The sequence below is a fragment of the Corvus moneduloides genome, chromosome 3, assembly GCF_009650955.1.
Source record: "Corvus moneduloides isolate bCorMon1 chromosome 3, bCorMon1.pri, whole genome shotgun sequence".
Lineage (NCBI taxonomy): Eukaryota > Metazoa > Chordata > Aves > Passeriformes > Corvidae > Corvus > Corvus moneduloides.
Window position 1 is genome coordinate 93,423,758 of NC_045478.1, and position 25,937 is coordinate 93,449,694.

A 25,937-nucleotide genomic window follows, 5' to 3' on the forward strand; every position below is an offset into this window, starting at 1 on the left:
TTCTATATTTAAGAAGGGAAGCTTTCTGATGCTGAAGTAGGAAAAAATAGTGGTTTACTGTATTAAATTTGGTAAGTACTTAGCATAATCTAGTGATTAAAGCAGTCTTTTCCTGGTACACTTGTAAATCATAAATTCCCACTGCAAAATGGCTCCTGTGGCATTTTGCCAATTAACCTTTGTGTGCTTTGATCTCGCTTTGACTCCAGAAGTTCAGGCTGTTCCCTGGCTTGTTTAGCTGTTGCTGTTAACAAAACTCTTGCCGCTTGAAATACGCAGTGCTTAGCATCCATGTATTTCTTAGCCTTCAGGTCTCTGAGCACATGCAATATTGATGCCTTGTGGATCATAGAAAAAGCCTGACTCATTAGTGAAGAGATATTAAATAAACATCCCCAAAGAAAGCAAACAAGCTTGGCCATTACGAAGACTATTTTTCAGCCTGAACTGTGCTAGCAGAGGCATAGGAAATGAGGGCTTAGTGAACTGGAGAGAGGAAAGAGGAATCATGCTATGTTCTTGGGGAGCCAATCTGTGTAACCCCTGCCTGCCTTGCAGACTGGCACCGCAGTCAGCACTGGGGTGCAGCTGGGAGGAGCAGGGACCCGCTCTGCCTCCTGTCCTGCCTTTCCCAGAGGTCAGATGCTGAGGATGGGGCTTGCACAAAGTCTTCCTGCCTGGTGTCTGGCAAGAAGCAGGCAGCAAGCACAGCCTTTCTGCAAAGCACTGCAACCACGATGGCTAATGTGTGCACAAGTCCATCCTCATTTCTCCTGGGTCTCATCCAAGTTCTGTCTTTTGCTTGCCCCTTTTCTTTTCTTCACCTCTCAAGAGTATAATGTATGATATTTACCTTTCTCCTTCCCTCCCGTAGGCAATTCTGAGGCCAAGGGCTGAAACCACAGTTAAGATAAAAATACTTGGAGGTAAAAAACTTACCGCAAGCATTAAGTACTCTTAAATAGGCTGGATATATATTTTGCAAGCCACGTGATGTTTATTATTTGTAACTAATGACTATCTGACAGTTTAGAAATATGAAAGACTATTTGCCCCCCATGTTCAGGGACTCTCAGTTCACATGAGTCAGTCTCAATCTGGAGTCTAAGAAAGGTCACTTTGCAATCTGTAAGCAGCTTTAAAGCCTGCACAGGCCTTAAAGCATCAGGCTTAGCCAGTGGGGAAAAAACTCTCCTGGAACAAGGTAGCTCTGACAGCAGAGAGCTAGAAAAGGGAAAGAGCTGATATGAGCCAGCTTGTGCTCTTGATGCAGGTAGAGGAAAAAAAGCAGCTTTTCTAGAGGCAAAGCACGCATGTCTGATTTGTCACTGCTTCAGCTAACAATTCTCACATTTATTTATTCCAGGACCATCTTCATTTGACCAAATGGAAAATGTGACATTGCCTTATGGATACGTGAAACAGCCAAACCTGTGAGTAGTCCTAGGTCCGCAGAATCTTGTACTCTGTCCTGTCTCTATCATCGTGGCCTACGTATCCGTCCATTCAGCCACCAGCACCTGTTTACTGCTGCTTTTCAGTGGACCCACATCAGCCAAAACATGCTACAGAAGCTCTTTAAATTTGGGGTTTCTTTCCATCCAAACCTCCAGTATCCACCCATGCAGAAAAGTGAGAGCCCAGATGTCTCCTGTAACACAGAAAATGTCAGAAACATGTTGAGATGTCTCTCAACACACATTAACTGCCTTTCCCTTCCCCATACTGAAAAGTGCAAGCATTTCACTTTTGTAAAGAAGGTCCTGAAAACACAGTCCCTCTCCAAGACCTCCCCTCCCTGTGGAGGGTGTGGGCAGACACCCCTTTTGCAAACAATGGAAAAAGTTACTGTGTCTCCTGACTTTCCACAGGAGCAGCTCTCCACCTGCTCATGTCTGAATTTATAAAGGAAGCTTCCCCTTGCTCCATTTGGGTTGAGGCAGCAGGAGTGTTTCCATGAGATGCTCAGCTGGAAGATGAGCCCCAGGCTATGGCTGGAGTGAATGGCATGTCATGGGGCAAGGCCAGAGGCAGGTGAGTCTCCTTGGATCAGCACTTGGATCCAGGGGTAAACAGCTTGTCCATCTCCTACTAGATCCCTTTAAGGGGAGTTTCCCCCCACGCTGCCTTGTACATATAAGATGATTTGGGACCAAACCCCACCTTGCCACCTTCCTCCTGGCTGCCCATCCTTCCTTTAAATGCCTTGCCTGGTTGCAAAGGAGGTGCAGCTGTCAGCATTGGACTGTGACTAATGTTCATTTTCTTGCACAATGGAATGCTCGGCTCTTTATTACCTAACTTCAGCCTTTCTGCCATCTTCTCTTTTTCCCATTTATTTCATATATCCATTGCAAATGATTAGCTCTTAGAAGTAGGAATTGCTAGTCTGGTTTCCTCAGGAAACAGGGTGGTCATGTTCTGTACATCTTCAGATAACTGTTGAACACACCAGTTGATTTAATTTGGCTGCTGGAGATGGGCTCAAAGCTAATTGAATTTCTGCAAGTTTTGTGCAAGTAGGCAGCCAGCTGGAGCAGAGAGGAACCCTGAAGTCACATGCCAGAAAGAAAAGTAGCAGATAAAATGTATCTTAGTAGATACCAAAAAATTCATAAGGGAGGTACAGTAGTTAGGCATCAAAAAAAGTGCCTCAGTTTGTACCTCTGAATAACCATGAGACAAACCCGTAAGAAACCTGGACTCTTCTAGTGTTTATTAAGTTACTTCTAGGTTGTTTGCACTGCGATTAGGACAATAGTTTTAGATCCCTGAGAGGGATTTTTAACGTGTTACTATAGACCATGAAAAAAATAACTGTAATAATACTGATAAAGGCAGCAAAAGAAATCTAATCACCAAAGGTTCATCTGGCAACTGCAGGGCACAAAATCTCACCCCACAGTTCTGGGAGTTTTTTTGCCGGCAGCAGATTCTCAGCCCTCACCCACTCTATTCCCTTTCCATGGACAACCTTAAAATTAGCCAGATGATGTAAAGATGTGTAATCCCACAAGAAATGAGCTGGTTTGGAAACGGCAAGTGCTGGATCTGAACCTGGCTCCAGGTTTCCAGCTCCTGACTGCTTACACAGCAAAGGTGGTAAGTACAGTACTGAAATCAGGGTGATGTTTTGCATGGTGACACATGCCTGCCCAGAAGTGGACAAAAGGGAGGATTTAACCACAGATTGTCTATTTCTTTTCTGTAAAAAGGCATTTTTCCATTGTAAGGTGATTCCATAAAAAGTAAAAACGGATAAAAATGAAAAGGCTTGTGCAGCAGTTCAGCTGACAGGTTTCATGCAGTAGTGCCGTGTTACAGAGATAAACATCAGTGCTTAGCTTACAGATTGTCTCAACACCTGGAAGGCTGTTACAGAGACAGGTTTAATAATTAATTGCTGTTTCTCTGAGACAATGTATCCTGGATCTCTTAAGGGGCACGCTGCACACCAGGTAACAGGAGGAGTAGGCAAAAGAGACAAAAGCATTAGAAAAGATAAAAAGACTGAGATCAAATGACATTATTCCTCATGTCGGTAGAAATGGGGCTATACTCAGCTGATCCTGCATGGAGGTTGCCTAGAGGTGTTTTGATATACTTGAGGTCAAAATACTTGAATTCCAAAGTTGCTTTTAAGTAAATGACTCTCATACAGCTGGTGGCAGGAAAGAAGATGCAAGCAGATCAATTCCTTGATACTACTGTGTTGGGTTTATGTCATGTCTCCATGCACAGCTGGAGATATTGAAGAGTTATTTTATAATCAGAAAAATATGATATCTGGAGATGATGTTGAAAGGTCCCTACAGGATATGTTTTCTGTATGTACTATATATTTTGTCATCTGTGTTTAGCAAGACATTTTTCTGCGAGAGCTATAAACCTAACAAAATTGATGCTACAGTGAAGGGAAAAATAGGAAAAAACATCAATCTGCTGGGCTCCTTAACAACCCAAACCACAAACCTGGGCTGTATTCTGGCAGCAGAGGAGCACTAACACCAATTCTATCTGTGCCTCAGTTACTCCCCATGTCAGCTGCCATCACTTACTACTTGCTGGGGCCCTGTGTGTTATGACAGGGGCACTGAGAACAAAAGTAATGGCAGCTGATGGCGCAGAGCTGCACGTTCTGGGAGCAGTGCTGTTCTGCAAACTCCAGTACAGAGTGTAATCTCATCATACAAGCTTATTTGTCCAAATGTGTATGTTTACTGATGTGAACATTCTCATCTTAATGAAATTGATGAAATGAGGGAAATTATGAACCCATTTAAGATATCTACAAGGACAGGACTAACTGCTGATGCCTGCTGTGCTGGGTTTAGGCTGCCAGTGATCAGTGTGTCTTTTGTCATTGAGCAAATCCTGTTGACATCCTGGGCAAGATGCAAATCCTCTCTTTCCCCAGGTTTTTATTGCTGAGGAGGATCTTGATTTCAGTGAGTCAGATAGTGTTCTTTTGTTAACGTGTCAGCTCAGATGGCTTTGAAAAATATGTTTCCTTATGAATTGAAGCTGGCTCTCAAGCTTCTTTGTTAAGCACAGTACACAAATTGAAATACTAATCATGGATCTGTGTAGTTAAACTACTCGTGCAGATGGATCTGATGCTGTTGGTTGCATTTTCCCATTGCTGCTGCAAAAGGAAGGAACTCCTGAGCTGGAACAGGGGTTTAATAGAGGAAATTATTTGGGATTGCAATGGCCTCTCTAAGAGACGGTTGCTGAGGAAAAGCTCTGTTGGCAAGCTTCCTCTTGGTTTGTGTCCAGATCCTCAAAGTATAAGTCAACCTAAGCCAACTGAAGAGTACTTTTATACTACCTGAGCTTCTTACCCTGTGCTTTATAATAATTTCTGGTAGCTTTCATCTGTTAATGTGCAAAGAAAAACCATCCTAGGCTGAAGCACAGGATTTATCAAGCAAGTTTGTAAATCTCCATAAGACTTTTGGACTAATTAATTTTGCCTGGTGTAGGGATTTTAAAATATGTAATGGCAAGTTGTATGTGAAGAAGCAGTAAAAGCAAGATTGAAGTGTTTGTGGAGATGAGGGAGTCACTCTCTTGCTTTTGAAAAGCAGCAAATAGGTTGTGTGACTTCACAATGTTTTAAGCAAGTTCTGGAACATGCAATTGTGAAAATTTGTAAAAATATAACCCCTTTCAATTTTGGTTCTCTCTCAATGAAAGAGATTTTTTTTCTATCTCTCCCTTAGCTAAAAGGGCTGGCACTCTTACTATCCACCACTGCTCCAGCACTAGTGATAACATTCAGCGTTTACTGAGTACTTTACATATTTCCTCTGTTGGAAAAAAATATTAGCTCATTAAATCTTCCAGTATTTCTGTAATAAGAGCAGTCACTAGAATTGTCTTTACTTTATGGGCAGGAATAAGGGAGAATGGAGAGTTTAAGTGACCTAACCATAGCAAATTAGCAGCAAAATTTGGATAGTTCTACTGATTTCTGTATATCCTCTAATGACTCATGAAAATTATATTCCTTACTCATTCAGCTGAGTAGCTGAATAACCTTAAGCTTTCTCTTAAAAATAAACAGGACTAGTGTGGACTTGGGTCTAATAGGTAATGGGATTTCAAGTTCCTGGCACAGATTTTTTTTCTTCAAAACTCTTAGACACTAACTGTGAGGCACTGGAAAAATGTTCAGGCTGTTGAGTTTTCATGTTTTACTTTGCTAACTCTTGAATGGAGTAGCAAATCCATTCAAGGACGAGTTACGGGTCTTTGCACATCAGTGCTTGTAAAGCACACCGTTCCTGATGGAGCAATGGGGGAAGCTCAGTGGTGTGGCCGCTTTCCCATGGAGTCACACTGTGTGTGTGCTATGCCGAGTGGTGCTAACAGTATGGGAAGGGCAGTATGGACTCCCTTGGTCCTGGAAAACCTACCCCTCTACACTGAGCCTCATGGATGGGAGGGCTTGGGACAAACCAGCTTCGTGTTCATTCACTGCCCTCACCATTCCAGAGGTGGTATGCCCATACCAGATCGTGGCTTCGTGTCATACATTTCCTTGGGAGGCAGCTTTTGATAGGTGCCAGACTCAAAGCAAAGGCTGGATTGGATTTTCTGTGTTGTCACTCATCTGACTCAGCCACTGGCATGTGTCTCCCTTATCTAAATCACAGTTGCCCCGGGTGGGCTCTTCCTTGCATCCTGAAACCACTGCTAACTACATTAAACCAAAAAATGTTTCAAACTGTGGGAGCACTTCCAAATCAGTCCAACCTTTTCCAACTACCCACCTTGATGTTTCTGTGAAACATGAACTTTTAAAGTTTGATTGCCACTCCAGGGCCATCTGTATTTCACATTGAGGCCTGTGCAGTGATTCACTTTTTACCTGGTTGGTACTGATAAGAAAGGACCCTCTTTAGAATTTGATTTCCTCTGTGGAGTTTTCTAGGAACTGGAGGTTGAGTGATTAATTTTATTGGTACAGTAAATTCTAAAGGAAAGACTATGTCATTCTTCAACAGTACTTCTTTCTGAGATGACAGCACAATAAATTGCAGGTGTACAGCAAATTCCTAAATGCAATCAGTTGACTCATTGTGCTGGGTGGATGGAATAAGAGCAGTGGTGAAGGGTTGGGTCACTGAAGTCATGTGGCAGCTTTACCACTGCCTTAAGTCAGCACTGAGTGATCTACTTTTGACGAACAGTCAAAATTAAAGCTCACACTGAAAACAGTTTCTTTTGTCAAAGGCAGCTACTCTGTGTGTTTTTGACAAAGAATTCTTCCAATCTACCATATTTTAAAAAGTTTGCCTTGCAGGATCAAGCCATTAACCTCTTAAGATTTTAATCTTTTTAAGTGATAGGACGAGGGAGAATGGCTTTAAACTGAAAGAGGGCAGATTTAGATTAGATTTTAGGAAGAAATTCTTTACAGTGAGGGTGGGCAGGCACTGGAACAGGCTTCCCAGAGATGGATGCCCAATCCTTGGAGTGTTCAAGGCCAGGCTGGATGAGGCTCTGAGCAACTTGGTCTAGTGGAAGGTGTCCTCCTGCCCATGGCAGGGGGGCTGGAACTCAATGATCTTTAAGGTCCCTCCCAAAGCAAATCATTCTGTGATTCAGACTAGAATAATCGTCAGTGTCTGAGGCTTCAAAGAAAAGAAAGGAAAAAGGTTTTAAAAAGACTGGAATCAGTAAACACATAATGTCCCACTGCATTTATCCCCTGTCATACATTGATTCATGGATATTAAGTCCAGCAGGGACTGTTACAATCATCTAAGCTGAACGTCTGCTTACGTTGTATAATTTAACCTTTTTTCCTGCATCGGACTGAACAACCTGTGCTGCACAAGTATTTTTAGAAACACCATTAATCCTGATCTAATAATTTCACATCATCAAGAATTCTGCAAAAAAGCCCCAGCTTTGGAAAGCCATTCATGGGATTTTCCTAAATGTAACCTGGAGATAATGAGTGTGCCCAAGGTGATGCTAGAAGTTGTTAGCTAAGGCCAGGGAACAGAACCAGGTGAGCACACTCCCAGCCCATGCCATCAGTATAAAAAATCCTTCCACTCCAGTGGCCATAGGGTGTTCTCAATCAAATTGAAATACACAATTTGTCTTTCTTATACCATTGGGTGTTAGTTTCATTAAATGCTCCTGTATGTGAGGCTTCACTGTGGAGTCTCTTACTGTTCTGGACTGTGTTCTAAGGTGAAAAGATGCTTTTTAGAGAACTGACAGCCAATGTAAGACTAGGGTTCAGAAAAGCTTGACTGGTTTTGTTGCCCTTTAAATGGCTGAACTATTAAGTAGCTGTGCTGCAGTCTTCTTTAACATCAGGCATTTTGGATGTGAGGAGGCAGGGGACACAGCTGCTGGCTTCTAGGCTTGATCCCCTAGTTTGTACTATTTATACTTTTGAGCGAATTAACCATCATAAGGCGTGTTGAATGCAGGGCAGGTACTGATCAAAAAACAGAAATATATTGGTACTCTTTGTCTTACTCAAGCAGATTTCCACTGTTTCTTATGCCAATGCATCATAATTTAGCTCATTGGCTCTGCTTTCTAAACAAATGTAAACAAGCAGACACACTCCTCTTTGTCCTTTTAAGGGGATATAATGTGTGTTCTTAAGAATTTGGGCCACAGGTTTTGAATAGAAAATCTGCCTAGTGGCCTAGATATTCCTAAAGCTGCTAGCAAATATAAAGAGAGAGCTGAATGACAGATGTTCAGATGCAGTTAGGAGGAATTGTTACGGGCATGAGAGTTGTTTGTGGCTGAGTGTGCTTCCCTGCTCACTCAACCCACTTGCAGTGTGCTCTCTGTAGGGTTTCATGGGGACTGAATGCGTTTACTCCGAAGTCCAAGTAACAAGTGTTACAGGGTGAAGGTCTTTGATACCAAAGCTAATAAGAAAAGGAAGGGGGAAGGAAAGAAAGACAGGCGTATCAAAGTCTCCATGTATTTATTATAGTCCTAGCTTGAGAACCCTGAGCAGGAGCTTTCCCTAGCCCCTGCAGGTGAGATCTCCTTGACAAAGCTACAGAAGTGGCCATCATGTTATGGTTGTGGGCGCTTAGTTTCTCTCACACGGAGGCAGTTTTGGTGTCTAAAGGCAGGTATAGTATTTTAGTAATTTAACAAAACCAAAAAAACCAAACCAACCAACCAAAAAAACCCTACAACCAAAAGCAAGCAAACAAACAAAAACCCAGCCAACCAAAAAAACCCCCCAAAACCCCAAACAACTTAACTCATGATTTTACTAATTTAATTATTGGTCAAAAGTCTTTGTCCAAAGCACCAGCTGAGACACTCATTTTAAACCTCAAATCTTTTTCCCACTTACAGGTTTGAGACTAGACTAGCCTACCATCTTTTGTATATGGGCAAGGTTCTTTAATTAATTTTTTAACCTCACTGTTTGCAACATTGAAATATATATTATTTCTTTATGCCAGCTTTATCTTCTAGTAGTGATACCGTTATAGTATTTTCACAGTCTTTGAGTGTTTGCTGCAGAGAAACCTATTCTGAACCATTTTTTTCTCCTTCTAGGCTTCTTTATGGTTACTTACTAGGTAAATCAGAAGAGAAAAAACCTTTCCCATACTTAACAGGCTTTGATGAGCCATAAATTTAGACTCACCTCAAGCTTTCAGTGTACTGGGAGTGAGGACTCATATGGACAAGGGACTTTGAGCCACAAATTTCCTTTTCCTGGATTAATAGTGATAGTAACACAGAGATTGCTATTCAAAAAACAAACATTCTTAAAAGTAAGCCATCATAGGGAATGCATGTATGTCTATAAAATAACACTAAATCAGTCACATCAGGCTGTATACTTTTTTTTTCAGAGACTGCCTCCAGACAGTATAAAGAAATCACTGCATTTATCTGATTAAAATTCTCTCCAGGAGCAAGTAATTTATTGTATTGTAAATCTGGCCACCTACCAGCAGTGAAAGCCCGGGCTTAGAGGAGCCCAGATTTCCAAAGGACTCAAAAGCTGAGCTGGCATGCTAGTTCTGACTAGGGTAAGTGTTTGCCTTCCTTGGAATTAGACCATAGGATCAAATTTTATCATTGTTTCATCTGATGAAGCAATATATAGCACAAAGATTGTGAAGCAAGTATGTTTAGTAATTCAACAAGCTGCAAATGTATTGTAGGATTTGATCCAAAGCCTGCTGTAGTCCATGGAGAGGAATGGTTTCTCAAACACAGCTTGAATGAGAGAGAGGGAGTAGTAAAAATAGTGGAGAACTTCAGTAAAAGAAGAGCAAAGCAAAAAAGCAGAATAAAGTCATGTGCTAATCAGCACTATGTCACAGCTCTCTCTCTTTAATCCCAATGTACAGTGGATACTATTTATATTATTTTTCATGTATTTTCTGTGACAAGGCCACAGATAGGACCTTGCCTGTTTCTGGAAGAGAAGGCCTCTGCACTAAGAGCTTGGGCAGCTGCCTGTAAGGTTCTCCTGTCCACATCAAACCTTGAAAGAAAGACCTACCTACTACTTTCCCCTACCTCAGACTACCCTTGATAGGCAAATGGTGATGCCTTTGCCTCTCCTCAAGCCTGCCCCTATCAGTCTCCTCCCAGGATTGTAGGCTCTTCATTTGTCTGCTGTTGTGCCATAAAACCTCTCTTTTGTCCTCTTCTCATTGAGGATTCAGTCATGGCTCAGAAACAGAGACAGCCAACCACATTCTGTAGGAGTTCAGAACTAATCTTAACATAATCTGTTGGCACAAAAAAAATAACTTTCTTGAATGAGACTGAATAAGAATTAATGGGAATGCTTATCTGATAAAGTACCTTTTTTGTTTATGGAATTATTCTTCAAGTCTTTGCAAGTTCTCAATTTGCCCTTCTTTCAAGCTGAAATTCAACCCAGGTCAAATAACTTTAACCTCCATTACAATCACCAAACTTTTACTTCACTGGACTTTTTTTCCTTGGAGCCAAAGTTGGTTCTGTGTTTCAGTGAATTTTATTTGCAACTCCAGTCAAAAGCACCAAATCTTCTTCAAGCACACAAAACATATATTTGGTCCACTGAGAAGCCAGAGTCACTAATGGTTATGGAATTGCTCATTGACAAGATGGGTGTTTGCAAGAGAAAATGCTGTTGGGAAAAGCGACACATTGCTTGAGTAAATCCCCCTTCAGGAGTCTGGGCTGCTAAGCCCCTGCAGAAGTAGGGTACTCAGCAACAGAAAAGCTTTTGGGAGGCTATGTGTGATCTGCCCCTTTGACATCTGAGGCAGCAGATCAATAGGTCCCTGTGCCTCTCCCCCAGAGTAACATTTCTTTGCTGAAAAAAGAACCAAGCAAATGCTGAGAAACTGCATAGCTCTGTGGCTGGGATGAGATGCTTTGGGGTTTTATTTTTTGTCTTGTGTGTTGAAGGCTCTAGGCAGGTGAGAAGGTATGTGGCACCCCATAAACATGAAATGGCAGAGATGGAAAAGAGACATTAGAGGATCTCATTTAGGAATACCAAAGGGTAAACATGGTGCTGTTTTACCAGGCTGGCCTGTGCTGCTCAGGTTGACAACAGTGCAGGCCGTGAGCCAGCCATGAGACATGGCCCCCATGTCAGGTCTGTCTCCACCTCATGTTCTCCATGGGGAGATGCAAATCTTCCTCTTGCCCAGGCTCTCTCCCCAGCTTGTCTGGGTGCCCTACAGCACTGAAAACACACCCACAGCTCCGTGGGTGTGCGTGCCTCAGAGGCGTGCTACAAATGGGGAGTTTGGCCAGCGGCCTCATTCACGTGGGTTTGGTGTCCCCTCCTCTTGCCCACACTGGAGCAGAGCTGAGCCACTGGGGCATTACGGCTCACATCCAGAAACCCAGGGCAGGGAAACATGGGGTTTGTATTCATGTTTGGAGGAGTTTGGGGTTTTTTCATCTGTTTGTTAAAACATTCAGTAAACATTCATAAAGCTCATATTCTCAAAATTATTTATCATTACTTTTTATTAATTATAGTAACCCCTGTTGCTTTGTCATATGGGAAGTAAACAACTGCTTTGACTAACTAAATACTCAAATCAGGTTGGAGATGGTCTTAGTTCATCTCATTAATCACACCAGCTATTTATTGCTGTTCGTGTGATGTGAAGGAGCAGAAATGGCTGTTCTTAAGCATGAGACTGCACCTGTGCTGCTTCCTTCAAGACAGTTAAAAAAGGTGTTCTGCCCATGTATTGAAATATGTAATGACAGGTGTACTTTTTATTAGGTTGGAGTTTAGAGTTCTTAGATTTTAATACCACTAATACCTGGTGTATCATTTGTTGGGGACACATATCATCCACCAGAAGCAGAATGGGTTATGTGATTTATAGAGGCAAATTAAAAGTTTGCAGTAAAATGGGAATTCTGAGTGTACTGTTGTGGAAGGTTTCCAGCCGTTCCCTCACCACGTGGCGTGGGGGAGGGTACAGGCTGAGTACTGTAGTATGTCCTGTTCTTATCTATCAAATGTTGAAAAGGACAGAAATATCAGAATTTGAGACTGGATTAATGAATGCACACACAGAAAAAAAAGAAAAGGAAAAAACCCCACCCCACTTTGAAAGTACTTTCCCAGCAAAAATACCATAAGGCACTATAAAAATCTAAACCCATGTGTTTTACTCAAATGTGCTGTAAAATTAGTGAAATCTGGTATAGCAAGAGGGTGGAAAAAATCCAATGCATTGGATATTGATTGATTGCAAGTGATTTGAGAAACATATTTTGTACCTTTAAAAGATGGGAGAATTAATCTACAGTAGACATATATAAAAAATGTATGTAATGCTCACAAAAAATCTGCTGGCTTCCATCAACGTATATAAACCCTGTTGGGCCAGCTCCTCAGCAGCACAGGCGATGGTAATCACTCTGAAATCAATGACCCAAATGGACAATTTGCACTGCCTACAGGTCTGCCTGTCCTCATTTTTCATACAATAAGTGCAGAAAGGGCAATGGTAAGACTACTTGCCATGCAGGGCAATTGCTTATCTACCCCAATCAGAAGGGATTATTCCCAGATCAGAGTCAGATGATTAATCTGTGCACATTGTTCAGTCCAGGGTCTTTGTATTGTGGTCAGCAGCCCATGAAAAATCTGAGTGGGATGGAACACCACGTCTTCTCCTCTTGTCTGCCAGGTAGTAACAACTTTCTGTCACTACTCACCCGGTCCTGATTCACACAGTGGCCTGGAGCTAAAAGATACATAACCACTAATGAATCTTTGGAATTGTGTAGTTCCCACTTCTACACTTGAATTACACATTTAAGGCTATTTCCCAAAATTACACAGTATTCTTTGAAGATGAAAGTTTCTGCTTTTCACAGGCATAATTTTTTATGTCCTCTCTTGGAAAATTGCAGGTGGATTATGTAACTGTTTGGGTGTTTATTATTATCTGTACTGGGAAATCAATTGGTGCTGCAGAGGATAACAGTAAACACTTAGAGCAAAGAGGAGATGACACTCTCCTGTGGTGATACAGATGACAATGATAGATGATAAATAGATGGTCAGAGAAAACCCTACTGTTAGCCTGGCAGGATTGACCTTAAACAGCTACGTAGGCTCGTATGTGTTTGCTTTCAGCTAGCCACCAAAGCAAAAGTAATGGGTGCAATACACATGGAGGCTGTGTGCCAGCAACAAAATTGCATTTGCTTTTGTTTGTGTTTAGAAAAAATGCTCTTGGGTCTGTTTGCTTGAGTAGTGAAGCAAGAATTTCATTATTTCAGTGTGAGGCTCTGGCCTGAAGTGGAATATCAGCCAGTAGTCCTTCACTGTTTTTGCAGGCAAAAAACAATGAAAAGTATATCCAAGTGTTTGACTTTCTCATGGTCCTCTGAAAACCTCAGTCACTGTGTCTATTTAGTACCCCATGACTGAAAGCATGTGCCAGTGCTCTACTGCACTCCTGGTTCCTGGTTCAGCCTTTCAGTTCGTCCTTTCCGTAGCTTTAAGTGCTGGTGGCAGGGATCTCTCCAAGGATTATCATCACATAAAGTCCTACAGAGGTCACAGTGACACAACAGACTGTCTTTGCCAGACGCAGTACGAATGCATCATGAGCCACAATACCTGCCTGGGATGAGGAACAAACCCTCTCTGTGGCAAGCAGAAAAGCCCCAGTGCTTTCTGTAAGAAAGATACAATGCCTGGTTTAATTCCAGCTTGGCGATTTACGTTGTCCAGTCACATTTGCCAGTGGAATCACCAGGATATAGCATTGTGCATTTCCTGCTTTGACTGTTGCTTAACAAACTGTTCCCTGGTCACACTGTTAGCTGGTACTTACAGCATGGTCACGGGCATTCTCGTGCCTGGGAAATAAGCAGGGCTGGTTGATCTGGTCCACATCACACTGCAGAATTAATTGCACCTCAGAGAAAAACTAGGTTTCTCTTTTACTTAGTGTAAGCCTAAATCTACCTCCTCTGAACGCAGTAACAAACTGTGATTGATTCCAGGGCAAATCTGGCTCCAGTCCTTCATTAGTAGATGGACTTTGGGTATCAGTGAGTGAAACTTGCACTGCACGTGTAAGATAGTATTGATTTTCAATGGGGCCTAATAAATAAGTTTCTGTGACTTCTTCAGGACTAGCCTTGCCAATTATAAAAACTTGTCATTGTTTTCTGAAGGGCAGCATTAGCATTGTTGGGGAAAGCTAGCAGCATTCACGTGAAAGAAAAATAATTAAAATGTGGTAGACTATTAGAAATGCAAGACCAAATTACTGTCCACTGGGGAAAATGAATCTGAGTGTGCCTAATGACATCCTTTAGAAAGTGATATTCACCTAAGAAGATTTATTGTCATTTGTATTGATAATCTGCTATATTAATGCTTGAAAATAGTTTCACTTAGGCGATGAAAAGATTTTAGGGGGTCTGCATTTAAAGAGTCAGAGGAGTATCAAAGTGACAGACATTTCTTTCCCATTGGGATCTCAGATATGCTTAGAGTTCATGGTATCAAAAAAATGGAAAATAAACATGAAAGCCTAAAAGGAAGAACGCTTAACACACTTAATTGAGATGACAACCAAAATAATGGATGTCAGAATAAATATGTTATAATACTAGTGAAAAATAAACTGGAATAAAGCAGATTTCACTCCAGCCCTATTAAAATTTAATATAGTTTAAAGCAAGCCAAACAGTCCCTGTCCAACCACAGCTATGAAAAAGTCAAATTAGATTATACCACTCTGCATATATGGTTATCTTATATAGTGCTGAGTGGGATTTAACTTAATCTCTGATGATTGTTCATTTGTGGTCAGCACGTTCTAACAACTTTACCTTGATTTTCCATAACTGTATTTAAAGCATAGTAACATCTGGCTGGGTAGACAAGGCTCCAGTTTGTGCTTGAAGGTTTTGTGTTTTGTAGGGTGGTTTTTATAACATAACTGCTTCAACAAAAGCCCTTACACAGACACAAATACACCAGCAAAAAAAAAAAAGAAAAAAATGCAAAAAAAAAAAAAAAAAAAAAAAAAAAAAGTGGTGGTTTTGATGTTATGGCTTATATCACTTGCCAGACTGGAATGAATCTTATAGGCAAAAAGCCTCTAATTATGTAGGAGGAGTTTACTGGCAGAACTCTACCAGCATGACAAAACTTTCAAGCGTAAATGCGAGCTAAGTGCTTATTTAAACCAGCGTGTCTTCTAACCACTTAACAATGTATAATTTGTTTCCGAAACCTCCCCTTCCCCAGCCACACGGTGGGTCTGACTCTCACCCAGTTCAAGTCAGCACAAGGATGCCAGCCTTGTGGAGGGAGGATCAGGCCTGATCCTTTAGAGAAAGGCTGCATTAATGGGATTCCCCCACCAGCAGAGAGTGGTGTGATGAGACAAGCAACACCCTGGGAAGTACAAAAACATGCGAAAAATTAGTCCTGCCTGTCCTACTCCTACTTACTTGCACATTTATATGACTTTTCACTCTCTCCTGCATAACTCATGCCAGCTCTAACTTCCTCACTAATCGGTGCATGGGTGCAGCTGGGACAAAAGGGATTTAAGAGAAGATGTTATGGGACACCAGGCAGGCTGCGTCCTGCACGGAGCAGGTTCTCCCTTGCCCCATACAGCTGCTGGCTCTGGCTGCCTTACCCAGCTGCAGGAGACTGTTTCCTTGTCTGTGGATGGGCTGCTGTGGCTACACTGCGTCTGTGTGATGCTGTGTGAGGAAGCCTTACCAGCTCGGGTTGTTGATAGCTTGGCTCATTCTTCCAATTCACAGAGCAGGTGTGCCCAGGAAGGCTAGGCAGGAGGTCAAATTTAAAGAGTTACAGCAACTGAGCAGTACTCTACCTGCCTGTTGTACTTCTGACTGTTGACATCACTAATTTAAATAAGTTCTGCCTGTACCCTTTCCACTCTTCCCCTATCCAAAAAGAATCAACATCAACTCAGACATGAAAACACCTATTTTGTACTTTTTCTTGCATTTGGGTTGAAAAGGGCAAAAGAAAAAAAAATAAGAGAGAGAGAAAACTGTAAGATTGCATTCCAGAAATATTTTGAAAATCCACAGGCTTAATGAGAGAAAAGAACTAAATGCATGAATGTTGTCACTGACAAGCCATCTGGAGCATGCAAGTGAAAAATACTTTCAAAATCTTGAAAGTAAATGATCGTGCAAAGGCACGGATAGTCGGCACTTGAGGCAAGAGGTGTTTAATTAGAATGGGAAAAGTCTTTGTTCTAAGTAATTAAAGGCAAAATTCCAGAGTAGATGAGAGAAATCCAAACTCCTTAAACATTTGACAGTTTTAAAGAGGAATCTGCAAGGGTTCAGGCATAAACCCACACAAGGAGAGGCAGAGGAGGAGGCCAGACTGCTAAGGCAGCTCTACTGAGACATTGCAAGGGCTGAGAAGTCAGTCCCTGTCCATGTAGGGTGATTCAAAGCACTCAAGTCAGGCATACAGGCATTCCCAGCAACCACAGAGTAGAATAAGCAGCCTCCAAAGGGTGATGAAAAATTCCACGTGCTCATCAGTGAGCTGCCTTGAATTAGTCAGGCACCTCAGCTTCGGTCCTTGCTCTCAGAGCTGTTAATGGATTTTATATTAGATGGCATCTACTTGACGTAGGACACAAATAATCCTGGCATCAGGGACACGCAATACAGCCAAAGGAATGATGAGTTCAAGGAGCCTCATGAAACAAAGGAGTTGGAGTATCAGTACTGCCTGTGCTGGACCACCCCTGGATGTTCTGAAATGACTGCAAGCACGTGGGGGATGTCACAAATCTGAGATTCACCAACCAAAGCCTTCATTTGGAGGCTGGTAGGACAACTACAGGCATTAAGATTTTGGAATTTGGCATGGCCAGAAGGAACTGTCTAAGGAGTGAGGCACCCCCATAATTTTGGAAGTCTAATTAAAAAGATGTACATACTACAGTGACTGCTTAACATGACAAGAGGTTTTATATAACACGGTCCAATTTCCTAAGTGAAAAAAACAAACTCTGGAAAAATCCTCATTGTGCTGTGAGCTGAAAATGTTCTTTTTTCTTTTTCATTTGTTCTGGGCACACTAAAGTTAGGTATTAGTAGTATAATCTTTTGATTTCAATTGTTTCCAATAAAATCCACACTTTGCAACAAGTTGAGCTGAATGAATGTAATGACTAAGCTTTGAATAATTTGGGTTCTATTACATTCTTAATAGCATTTTCCAGTTTAGTGCTTTTTCCCTTCTCTGTAATGGTTGCCATTATAAGTTTATAAGCAGATTTCCCAGGAAGAGGATTTCTTATCACCCAGAGCTTTCCTATGGAGACACTCATCAATATTAGCAACCATTTTTTGAATTATACTTATGACACAATTATACAGCTACCAAGTGCCCGGCATTTCGCCTCATTACCAAGATCACTCATGTTTACTGAACTTTATTTTATTGAATTTATGGATATAAGAGAGGACACTGTCAAAAACTATTTTTTCTCAGTGTTGGCCAAGACAAAAGCTTTAAGATTCTATTCCAACTTCTGACCAGCATGTGTGAACAGACTCATCATTTGCTTTGAAGCCTAAACCATTTTCTAGCTACATATTTGAAAAGGGCTTTCCAGAAGTGGAAGTGTGATTACCTAGGACTATGTAGTGCAAGCTAATCATCTAAAGCAGGTACCAAATGGTAAGAAAAATACACAGATGGTTACCAGGAATCTTTCATTCCTGGTGGAAGAGTTAATTTATACACTAGCAAAGAGAAAGTCATCTCACTGCCCTCGGAAGAAAAAAGACAAATGTTGAGTCTTATCAAAGTACTGCAGCGTGTTTCTGACTCTCAGGAAGGAGTTAAAACTACCCAGTGGTGGCTGAAAGCCTGTTATTAAGATCCCAGCCAATTACAGTTTCTACTCTGATCAGAAAGTGCTTTTATTTTAAAGGATGAGTACATGAGATTTTAACTCTGTCACACTAACTTTTCTGGTCATTTAATTGGAAAGAAGTTGCTCAAGAAAGTAATTAATTTTTGTGATGCTTGGGGACAATCCCAAAGAAGAAGCTCAGCTTTGAATGAGGGACTTGCACTGCTTAGCTCTGAAACTCAGCTTGTGCAGAGTGTTGTTTACAGAGCACCAAACTCTGCGAGGACCACACCTCGCACAGGTGCCACAACTGCCTGCACTGCAGTACACAGCTAACATCTACAGTGCACAAACAGAAGTGTCCTACCCAGCCCTGCGGTGTTAAACACAGCCAAAGTTCTTGGGGAAAAGTAATAGCTTTTTGCTGGTTTGTTGTTTACAGTGTTAGTTTGGTTTGGCTTGGGGTTTTTTGCTAAGTGTCACTGCTCTCTCTTTTTTTCTCTCTCTCTATGTATCTCAATGCTTTCCTGTTGCCTCAGACTAAGTGTTTTGCTTTCTGAGGCCTCATTCAATGACACAACTGCCTCTGTCCCAGGTACAAACTTTTTTTGGGATCCCTACAGGGGCAGAGGGCTGCAATGCTTGTCACACTTCTGGCTTTGGACTTTACACAAAATGCAGATCTGTCCTTTTTTCTTTTACCCCTGTGAAAGTCACCGAAGTGTTTGCAAGAAAATGTTTTCTCTTCCACTTGTGATAGAGACTTAGTAGATCAGTTGAAATTGCCTGGATATTCTAAACTTATAAGCATCATCCCACCAGAGATGTGTTCTTGAATGTTAAATTTAGGCTAATTGGAGGCATATCCTTTAATTTAGCAAGCTGAGGTTACTGATACAGATCAAGAGCTAAAAATTAACAGTGGAGCTGATGTATGCTAAATGCCTAAGTGATATCTTAACCTATAATTATACAAGTTCTGTTAATAGTGAATAATTCAAATCTTCAGGGATTTCAATAGTCTAATGGGCTGTAGTTATTTCCAATTTACATTATGGTTGCTAGGTTTCATTAAAATGAGCAAAAGGCTGCATAGCGTAGCAGAAGAAAATTGGTGTTTGAAGTTATCACCCAGAAATCAAAACATGAAATTTAAATTAGAAGGTGTCCAAGCAACACAATGACACCAAAGCCAAGCACTGGTAGTGAAAGTAGGAAGACAGGGAGTTTGCAGGGATTATTAAAGGAAGACAGCACTACTAGCAACACACTCCGTAACAGCAATACCTTAAATTCCACTCTACTGTATGTAACGAGTCCAAAACATATTACAAACCTCCACTAAGCCTTGCTACATTCTTCTGAATTATTTAAATTTTGTTATCACTGATTTGCAGGTGGCAGGCTGAGGCACGATAAGGCACATGGCTTATCTGGAGTCATGGGATGACTCAGTAGGATGTGAGAGCCGCAGCTGGGGGCTGTAGCCTCCCTGCTAGCCCACTGATGGTACAGCCACCCCACACCATCGCTCTGGGGGACAGCTCAGCCAGCCCCCTCCACCAGCAGCCACTGCCAGTTTCAGCCTCATACCACAGTCTCCAGTCTTCAGCCGGGCTGAGACATGTGTCTTTGGGAGGTGTGCTATACACCAGATCACCCAGAGCAACATGGGTTAAAGCTACTGCTTTCCAGAGAGCCAGAGGGGGTTGTTATTCATCTGGATCACTGCAGGCACCTGACTTTCAGTGCAATCCCACAGACACATCAGCACGGTGGCAAGGGTGGCAAATCACAGTGGGGAGGGAGAGCAGGAGCTTGGAATGACCACCTGCAGCCAGTGCTGCCACCAGGGAAAGCACAGTGTGGCCACCACGGCCATGTGTGTGTCTGCAGACCTGGGACACGCTTTTGAGAGACCATGGTGTACAACCCCCAAACACAAATGACAGCTATGGCCTCCTCTGAATCAAGCCCATCCAGGCTTTGGGAGTAAGACCAGGTTTTGCTGACTCAAGGCCTAAACGTGTCAGTGTGACTCACTGCTGTGGTCTCCCCATCTCCTGTTCTTCTGAGCCGTACTGTATGCAAGTGAACTATTTTTGGAACAACAGGGTTAAATTAGGTTACTTAATAGATAATAAAAATGCTGCATAATTTAATAGGAATGAGAAGTGTTTGTTACAATTGGGTAGAAGTCAAGCTGCCTGATATATTTTGATATCTAAATTTTACTTTAAATTTCTTTTTAGTTCTTCTGGAGTGTACTTTAAATATAGAGTGTCTCTGCTTCTTATGAGCAGATTAACGACTAAAATAAGTGTTCTTTCCTACCTAAAGATTAGCTATTTCCTTAATGTTTAGTTAGTTGTTCACACTGCTTTTTCAAAATTCAACCTCAAATTCCCCATTTGTATATAATTTCAGTTTCTGAACCTACATTTAAGTATCTGAATTTCTTTAAAAAGACAGAAGTACAGACAGGTTTTGTTTGGTCTTTTTTTAAAAATTTAAACTCTTTGAAGCTCTGCAGTTTCTATGTTAGTGAGTAAGCCATGGGATGAAGAGTTATAATTAAATAGTTATTTCTTTATAAAATAGGTCTTTCCAACAGCTTCTTTTTATTTCATTCTGAATCAAAGTAACCTCTTAGCTCTCAGTCTGAAATACACATATCCATTTTGCAACATATTGCTAAATATCTCTAATTTACATAAGAAGCAACAGCAAAACGCCACGTACATTATGTTAGTTAAATTATTATTATTATGTAATTACATAATGGAGAAATAGCAAATTCAAACTTTCAAAATGCTGATCATGAAGTATATTAAATTATAACATTGCCTCAACTGCAGGACAGGTGTGCTCGGTGGCACACCCTCCATCATGCAGACGATGGGATAAACTGGAGCACTGCACAACTCTCCTCCAGGAAACTGAAGGAGATAGTGCAGGCCTTTGCTGTCTCCTGATCCAGGACTAGAATCCCTTTAGGGCTTATGGCTGTAGGTCTAAGAAGAAGCAATACCTAGTGATTCACAGTAAATACATATTTCACAAAGTTGTCCAGAAAATGCTTTTGTGGGAAGGTTCCCCCTGAAATTGCAGGTAAAAAGCAATCCTTCCCAAGGCTGCTTTTACATGCAGCAGACAACAGGGAGTTAGTCAGCAGGGGCGGGTTTGGCTCAGGAACTTGTGCTGCATCCATCAGTGACTGTGATGTCCAAAGCTCCCGTAGGCTTGCCCTGCAAGGTGTGAGTACTCTTGAGCAAATCAGCCTCCCAGCAGTCCAACAGAACAGTTTACCTCTAAGAATCACACACTTGAATAATTCACTGGCTGGAAAACACTTTCAGATTGATAGATGCCTTGTTACTACAGTCATGTTAAGCAATAACAACACAAATCAATAAAAATCATCAAATAATTAAGAATCTTCAGTCACTTAACACCCACTGCAACTGCCACTAGCAAGAGGTTTGAGGGCTGCTCATAAATCTCTTAGCACATTATAAATTGCCCACAGAGCACTCAGATGCCCCAGCTACGGTGATCTATGCTGCATACACTGCAATCCTGTCCCTGTGCTATTAACTGTAATGGTTTCACATTTAAAAACTGTGTCCTGGGAATATGGCTGAGGACACAGCACACTGGAGACACATTAACAAGAAGAGACGTGGACAGTCAGAGCATGCAGGAGACCAGACTATGACTCACCACATAACCTGGAGGAACTTATTTACCTTCTCATTTTAAGTGTAACCCTCTGTGAGAAATGTGTGTCAAAATTTAATCACTTCATAGTCTGATTATTGATATTTAGAGAGCACTTGGAGATCCCTGGATATAGGTTTTGTCAATCTGTTTTTTCTGTCTTCAGAGCTTTCATTTCTTGTGTCAGGTCCCAGAGTTTAAAGGAGTTCTTTCTAACTCTCTGCATGCACTTTGTGAAACTGGCTGCTGGTGTCAAATGCCAGCATACTCACAGGGCGTAAACCATCTGGTTTTGCTGAAACTAAATATTCCCATGTTTGCTGAGGAAAATAGATGCAGACACTTTCAGTTCTTGCAGCTGTTTCTTCCTGGGAAACAGTAACAGAAGATTTTTTTCTCTCCAAAGCAGAGTAGTAGTAAGCTTGATTGACATTCTGCAAACTGCAGATCTTGCAGGCCCAAATTATTTTCCTTGTTTTGCTTCAGAAGTCCGTCCCCCTTCCTCACTTGGGGCGTAACGCCTCAGCAAGTGTTGTGTATTTCTCACAGTTTGTGGGCAGTAGGACAGGCTGTCAGGGGAATTGAAATTGTATCACATGCTAATAAACATAATTTAAAGAAAATAAAATAAAACAACCCTTCTCACACTTTTAAGTGTGACACAGAGAGATGAAGTAACCTGTTGATACATACCCATGGTTATGCCTCACCTTGTCCTTATTTTGCATGCAGCTCCCAGGAGGCTCTCTCCTGCCTTCCAGACTCTCTAACCCACCCGGGAGCTGTCAGAATAGGGCAGGGGGGGTGCTCTTTTTTAAAAAACAAGATTTCAATATAGGTCTTAGTATAGCTATTTTAATTTTTAAAACTGTTTCAGCATTGGTTCTTGACATAAACAATTTGTTTCCCGGGAACATCTAGACCTGCCCTGCCCTGCCTTTAAATATGCATAGAAAGCAATGATGGCATAACTACATTCACAGGAATCAAGGGTCAGTATTAATCTACAAAACAATCTTGTTCTTCAAAAAATCCTATTGCCAAAGCGTTTGTGTATCAATCAAAGACCTCATGATGTGTTTCAAACAAAAGCTATATCAAGAGAGACAGAACAGCACTACGGGGCATTCACTGGACACAGACCCAGACTTGAGTCCCTGGGCCATTGGGTATTTAATTATTATACCAAGTGTTGCAGTTCCAAGCAGGGATACCAAGAGAACCAGTATGGATGTAGCAGTTCAGAGAAGAGTTCTTCACATCCTTGCCTCCAAATGCAATCCACTGGCTACTTTGGGACTCTCCTCCTTAATTTCTCAGGAAGGTTGAGAAAGTCTTGGTTTTAGCTCAGTGTAGAAGAATGATTATTTTATTTGTACATCTTAAAAGATTATAACCAAAACCAGCTATTTACCCAGTTTTAGTGCAAATACTGAGAAACAAAAGAGGGTCATAAAGTACTACATGGTGGGATCTGTTAGTTTTTCTTCTTCTATCTCTTAATCTACACTTTTTGGGCAAAACAGGGATAATTTATCTGCAGATTTTGTTTATTTTGAGATTACCTTGATACAGTTTCTTGCCGTTTCTGACTAAAGAGACAGGATCTATAAATATTTGTAAACAAACTCTCCTAAGAAAATACACTGTCGATTTGGAGATTTGGATCACCAATTTCTGTTTCAAGCAAGAAGCTGGAAAAGGGCACTGAGGAGGCAGCAGTGGTTTAGCTGTTGCCACTCAGGGAGGATATGCTCCTAATTACACACTGGAAAACTAACCACATGGCTCCTACTGGCCTCTCCCTCCCATCCACATAAGAGCTGCAGTTAGCCCTGAGTTACAGTTTGCCAACGTGATAAAGTACATTAGAAACGAGCAGTAGTGATGGGATAATGCTGTAAAATACTACCATGTACTGTCTACCCAGGTAACTGATGACACACCTAGGAGGGCAATGGTTTTTGAAAGTTACAATGACATCGTAAATAACATAAAAGTGTAGGTAGTGCACTAAGTTTAAAATGCAGAGAGTAGCAAAAGTTCTGTCTGAACCAACATAAGGTTACCAGGAAAGAGTAGGTAACAGCAGAGATGCTGAGTCAGTGCTCTGTAGCTGGGGAAGCAACTCTCAAATTCGCAGTAGCCTAAGTGAGAACTCAGGTCTACACAGTCACAGTTTAGGGAATGACATTTGCTAACACATAGTTGTTTTGCCATTTTTCTTTGGAAATTTCTGATCTGACAGACTGAACAGAAGAGCAGTACAAATCAAAGGACCTTGAAACAGCATGTGGATAAGGAGAGGAAAGTTGACACAATGGGGTATTTAGGGTATTTACTGAGACCAAGTAGGGGAAGGTTAGGAGCAAAGCCATCTTGGTGGACATGAGAGGAATTTTCAAAATAACTGTAAGACAAGTTAGAAAGGTGAGCATTATTAATGAGATTTTGACAAAGCATCAGTCCAGTTCCCCCTTGTACTTGAATCACCAGTTAGCTGTCTTTGGCCTGTATCTGTGCATGGTACAATGCCAAAAATTACTGACCATCTACCCTTGACCAAAGAAAATGCATTCATTCCACATTAACTATTTCTTTCTGTATGGCAGAAGACAATGAGCCTCATTCTCTGATCTTTTAATTCTGTTTACTGTACTTGGATTATGCCAATGGGACACGTCAAGTTTTAACCCACTGAGGGAGAAACACACACATTTGTGTCCCTGCTCAAGCTACAAAGGAAGGGGGGTGCAAACTTTACAGGCTTATGCAGCACAGTGAGGTGACCTTCCACCCTCTTGACAACCCAGGTACAGCTGGGCAGTAACTGTCACCCAGCCACGTTCCCAATAAAACAAGGCACTGGCATAGAATCTACATGGAAAGAAGCGAGCTATTTTTTGCAGCTAGTTCTTTTTCATAGCACCTCTGCTAATAAAATTATTTTGTTGTTATGATATGCTGCTGAATTGTTTCTGGAACATGCTGACATGCCTAGTAAAAACAGTTGTTAGGGGATTAGGTTTTGCTCAGTGTACCTGAAAGTGTATCGTTCTGTGGCACTTGAGAAGATGTATTAATTATATTTTTATGCCACAGTGAAAGATAATTTCATATCCCCGTTTAATTGTCAATGCAGAATGTTCTGCGATAATGTATTATTATGTCTGAACCTGATGTTTTGATGGCTTAAAATAGCCTTCAGGGTAGTTCGGTTGTGTGAAACAAAACTGGGACAATTCCTAAAAGCTCAAGAGGGACTGCAGATCTATTAGTTTTGGCAGCAATAAAATAGTTGGGATAAGGATGAACTTTTAAAAAGTGGAATAATTATTTTTCCTAGTTTAATGAAAAATGAAACAAAAACATTTTAGGATCTTTTTATTTAGATTTCCACTACCACTAGCAGAATTTGAAAAACAAGAAAGGATAGCTGTATGTGCTTTTAGCAGGTGAGTTGAAGTTATATTTCCATATATCCTGCCCACCTGTGTAGGCATTTCAAAAGAGTGTTCTTTCACCTGACTGTCTGGACACCTAGCATCATCTGATACCTAATCATGGCCCCACCTTGTCCTAATTGCTTTTGTTTTGCTCATACTCATTTTCTTCTAATCAAGAGATAAAAAACTGGGTTTCGACATTATATAAGGTGGCAGGACTTTGCTGGCTTAGACGGACTGATGGAAAAATTCAAGTTCAAGCTCACAGAGATAAGTTTCTACATCAACGTCTATATTTAGGCATATAAAGGAGAGGTCTGTTTTTTCTAGAACATCTGCACTTTGTTACTTTGTCAACATACATGTATTTATCTGCTCTCCGAGTTCACAGTGGGCTTTCACCACCTACATTTTAAAGCACTTCTCTGTCCATCCAAGGCAAGCATCTGTTGACAGAAGTATGTAAACATGTCTTCAGAGAGCTCATCTCAAAAAAAAAAAAAAAACAACTTCCAGAAATCACCAAAAAAGTACTCTTAGCAGGTCCAGCCGCAGTGAAACAGGACCCACGGAGTTTTCTCTGGCAACTGCATTAGAAGAGCACTCTAAAGAGCACGACTCGTCATTCCAGTTATGACAGATTTTTTTTTAATCTTTAATAAACGGCGAGATCTCACAGGTGCGGTGCCAGCAGGCGCAGGGGTGACCCTCGGGTGACGCGGAGGCTCCCGGCACTCGCTTTCCTGCGGCCCGCCCGAGGCCGCGGGCACACGCCGGGCGCACGGCGGGCACCGGGGCACGGCCGGGCCCGCTCCGCGCCTGCGCCGCCGAGCCCGCCGCGCCTGCGCGCTGCCGGGGCGCGTAGCGGCGGCGGCGG

The 25,937-nt window shown here is 41.6% G+C and overlaps 2 long non-coding RNA genes across 2 annotated transcripts; one reads left to right on the forward strand and one right to left on the reverse strand.

Annotated features, from left to right (window-relative positions):
• Nucleotides 1-1,183: 1,183 nt before the first annotated feature.
• LOC116441165 lies at nucleotides 1,184-2,077 on the forward strand. The gene is made up of 3 exons (XR_004238926.1): nucleotides 1,184-1,273; nucleotides 1,367-1,433; nucleotides 1,872-2,077. It is a non-coding gene; the product is annotated as an uncharacterized LOC116441165 (long non-coding RNA).
• LOC116441166 lies at nucleotides 1,333-19,246 on the reverse strand. The gene is made up of 3 exons (XR_004238927.1): nucleotides 19,182-19,246; nucleotides 15,299-15,424; nucleotides 1,333-1,651 (listed from the first exon to the last, which is right to left on the reverse strand). It is a non-coding gene; the product is annotated as an uncharacterized LOC116441166 (long non-coding RNA).
• Nucleotides 19,247-25,937: the final 6,691 nt, after the last annotated feature.